Source organism: Priapulus caudatus, unplaced genomic scaffold, assembly GCF_000485595.1.
Source record: "Priapulus caudatus unplaced genomic scaffold, Priapulus_caudatus-5.0.1 Scaffold26, whole genome shotgun sequence".
NCBI lineage: Eukaryota > Metazoa > Priapulida > Priapulimorpha > Priapulimorphida > Priapulidae > Priapulus > Priapulus caudatus.
In genome coordinates, this window is record NW_014577087.1 from 642,324 (window position 1) to 646,651 (window position 4,328).

At 48.2% G+C, this 4,328-nt stretch overlaps 1 protein-coding gene and 1 long non-coding RNA gene across 2 annotated transcripts in view; one reads left to right on the forward strand and one right to left on the reverse strand.

Annotated features, from left to right (window-relative positions):
• The window catches only part of LOC106814614 (cyclic nucleotide-gated cation channel alpha-3-like), a 55,879-nt gene that overhangs the window by 49,626 nt on the left and 1,925 nt on the right, over positions 1-4,328 (reverse strand). The window lies entirely within an intron of this gene.
• The window catches only part of LOC106814623, a 17,090-nt gene that overhangs the window by 11,917 nt on the left and 845 nt on the right, over positions 1-4,328 (forward strand). The gene's annotated exons all lie outside the window — the stretch shown is intronic.

Genomic DNA, 4,328 nt, shown 5'->3' on the forward strand with positions numbered 1-4,328 from the left:
TCAAATGTGGCATCGTCGATTCTCTATACAAACATCCGATTATCGCTTGATGAATGGACAGGAGTTGCCATTAATGATATTTTCCCTATTAATAATTGTAATAATTTAGTTTAAACACTAGAGTTAACGCCCACCTCCTTTTTCACATTGCATCACGTAGAATAACAAAAGAAATAAAACGAATCTGCTGCAATGTATTGGATATATTGTTATTATTATAAAGTTATGAAATACATAAATAATAAATAATAAAATATATTTACTATATATATATAATATATTATTTTTTATTATTAGTTCCGATATATGTGATAAGCGTGCGACAAAGCATGACATAAGCACTTAACACGGTACCCTTACACCTAACAATATCATTTCCTCCGCTACTCGATAGTCGACCCCTGCTGAAACGCGACTCTATAGCTTGAAGGAAGCGCTAGCTGCTGGTATGCGCGCAGCGGGTGTATTGCGCGAAATTCTCTATTCGCGTTGAAATAACGTCACGATCATGAGGTACCGCTACGGTGCTGCGCGTGAGGCGATGGTTGCGGTGCATGCATGCAGCCGCTACAACTCGCTGCTATTCATTTCATGGCTGAATGGCTCGTGAATTATTTCGATTTGGCGCCGTATCGATCGATCGCGCTCGACAGCCACGCATCCGTGACATCCGAGCCTACCCTGCACGGACTGCTGTCGCTAAGTGTGCCGTACACGTCATTCATGCAGTGTAATATACTATAGCTGCTCGCTGTGCGTCGGCTATTCTCGGGAGGGCGTTCTTCGACATTGCTATGTAGGGTATGCGCCGGATACATTTGCATGGGATCTTGATAGCGTTGAATTTGACTGTGCAGCTGGACGGAATGGCTGCGCTCGTGGGTGTGGGGTGGGGTGGGATGAGGAAGGGGGTTGGCGATGGGGGACGGGGGGTGAGTGGTGAGGCTGGGTGACGTGGTGAGATGAGTGGGTGCATAGTTATGGGGTCGGGCGGCCAGCGTGCGCGCCTGGATGGCGTGCGAGGGTGGGTGGCGGCTGACGTGCTGTGGCGTGCCGGTGGAGCGTTTTGGTGGCGGCGTGGGTGAGGTTGAGTGGTGTGATGTGATGGATGAGTTGGTATCGTGTATATATATGCAGGGTAGTGGGGGTCGTATGATGAGGTGATGGTATTGTAGTATGGTGTGAGCGCCGCGCGTGGTGCGCGCGCTTACGTGTGTGATGTGTGTGTTGTGTGATTGTGTGTGTGCTGTGTTGCGTGTGTGTGTGTGTGTGTGTGGTGTGATTGTCTGCGGGCGTTGTATAAGGGATGCGTCTGTATCGGGCGGTGTGATCAAGCGCACTCAGGTGGGAAGAAACGTTGGGCGGGAAGTGGGGCAGTGATTACTTCCATTCAGCAGTGGAGTTCGGATATCCATTCACCGTTTGATGATATGTATCAGGATTAAGATTATCGGATTGTTTCCTTTAATAATCTCGTGCACGGTAAATGTTCGATATTTTTGCAAGATGAATGATAAGAACTCACTTATAGTAATTAAATGTACTATTCCGTGAGATCGGAACTTAATTTCTCGACTCTGCGCGCGCGGCGGCGCCGCGCGCGCGGTGTGTGTGTGTGTGTGAGTGTTGTGTTGTGTACACACGCAACAAAAAACACACCAAATATCTATATGTATAATTTTATATTTACTATTGGGCGGACGCGGCATGAGTGTTACTGTAGCATACCTGGATAGGCGCACTGTCGTTCACGTATTGTGACGCGGATGATACATCATCTAAATGTGCGTTCGCCGCCGTGCCGTACGTGGGCATTAGGTGCTTGAGTGACGTGATTTTGCAGCGGGTATTCGTTGTCACTGGTTTTTTGGATCTCCGGAACCATGTAGCCAATCAGGAATCGATCGTTGAATATATTGCGATGGTCTCGTGGATGGTCAATGACGGGTATGCGGCGGTGCGGCAATGTCGTCCTCTCGTGCAGATGTACGTGATAAATTATTTAGGCTTAGGTGGTTGCGTATGTGTTTTGATTGGTATAACTATTACATTGACGCATTCGCCTTGGATAGATGAAGGGTAATCTTCCAGGGCAATGTTCAGGAGCCCTGGGGCCAAGTGGCGTACGAGGCATTTTGGTGCGAAGCGGGGTGTTAGGAGCAGCGCGAGAGGCGGGCGGGGGTGCTGGAGAGCTTTCATCGCCAGAATTTTTTTGAATTAGAGAATCCTCAGAATTGCGTTTTTCTGCGCGAGCTATTGGGGGGTCCGGAACGCCCCCTGGCCCCCATCCTGTACCGCCCTGGCAAGCCTGTGACTCTGCTACTGTGGCATGCGATGGGTGCACTGCACGGCGTGGGGTCCCGGCGGCGGTAGATCATGATTTAATCAAGCTGCGTACGCAATATTTGCGTCGCGTAAATTTGTGTGGGTACGCATGACGTTTGCTTAGTTGGACGATTCTCAACACAGTATTTAGGTAAATTTCGTCGCGATTTCGCCAGCATACGCAAGCGAACACGTTTTAGGTTCGAATTTATCAGTAAAATTTAGCGTAACTGATTGGTTAGGAAGTTGTGTATGCTGTTCAGAAGGAGAGCAGCAGGTTGTAAGTCTGTGACTGGTGTGTGTGCCATTGCTGTGTGACGGAGGAGAGCGATAGAAGAGAGAGAGAAGGGGGAGCGAGGGATGGAGGAGGAGAGAGAAGGAAGAGAGGATGAAGATGAAGAGAGAGGAGACGGAGAGGAGAGAGGAGGAGCGAGGAGGAGGGGAGAGAGAGAGGAGGGCTGAGAGAATTGAAAAGAGAGAGGAGGAGAGGCGGCGCGAGCAGAACGAGAGAGAGAGAAGAGGATGAGACCGAGGGGATGAGACGAGAGAGAGAAGAGAGAGAGCGCTGAGGCAACAGGAGAGATGTGTGGTTGCGCGCGCGCGGCGCGCTGCGTAGCGGAGAACATGAGAATGCTGTGTTGTGTGTTGTGAGAGGAGGAGATATCGAGAGAGAGAGGAGGGAGTAGAGAGATGAGAGGGAGAGAGATTGAGAGAGAGGAGAGGAGAGAAGAGATGAGCGAGCAGAAGAGAGAAGAGAGAGGGCTGTTATCGTGATTGTTGCATGTGCTGTGCTGTGTGCCTGTGCTGTGCTGTGCTGTGCTGGTGTGACCGTGTGTCGTGTTGTGTGTGTGTGTGTGTGGTGGCGTGCGGTGCGTTTGCGTGGCGTGGTGTGTGTGCGGTTGCGTTGAGGAGAGGAGATGTGTGGTGTTTTGTGTTGTGTGATGTGTGGTCTTTTGTTTTAGCTGAATGCAAGTACTTATTATATACGTACCGTACAGGCGAGTCGACAACGTGCATTTAGCGTACCTAGATATTATAAAAAGCTGCGTTCTGATAGCTAGAGTTAGATGCTATTACATCGAATGTGAATGAAATTTCTGAATCTCACGATTGCGTAACAAACTCAGTCTACTGAAATAATATGGGTTTTACGTGGCCATCATTTCTGTCAATTTACGGTTGCCGAGCTGTGTGGCAGCTCTATTGATACCTGTAGCACTAAACCACGCTTTGATAAACGCTGTCTGGTAAATCGGGGAGTGCTTTACCTTTTCTTCTTCTTCTTTCTTTTTTTTCTCTTTTTTTTGATCTCAGGGGGGAGTATTTGTGAGGCATCCACGTCTTCAAGGCAGGGGGGATGATCCCCTTCCCTGGAGATTTACGCATGTTAGTAACTTGCGGTAGCGCTGGACTGGGCGGAGCGGGGGAGCGGGGTGCTCCCGAGTTGGCGAGAATTCCCCTTTGAGTTTTGAACGAAAAATGAATAACGGTGGGGATACCGCAGTTTTTCTTGACTTTTTTCTGTTATTAGATCATATTTTTACTTGTGTTGTTTATTGAGATCATCATGATTTTTGTCAGTAAGAAAAATTTGTTAACGAGAATATAGGCGCCTTCTGTTCTCTCTCCCTTTTTTTCCCTTTTTTCTCTTCTAAAACCACTCTCTCTCTCTCTTCTTTCTCTCTCTCTCTCTCTCTCTCCCTTTTCGTCCTTACTTTCTTTTTTTATGTTTTGTTTGCGCAGGGCAGGGGGGTGATTTAAATCCAAACACTGCCACTGCGTACGCCACTGCTGCGGGCGCTTTCGCTGTGAGTTTTATTATTTCTTATTATACATTGTATCTTTCCGCGTGTCTAGACATCGCTCTGTAATTCTCATGCATTAGCAGGCTCTCCTCGTCATCTCTCTCTCTCTCTCTCTCTCTCTCTCTCTCTTCTCATACTCTTCTCTTTCTCTTCTTCTCTCTCTCTCTCTTTCTCTTCTTCTTCTCTCGTATATCGAGG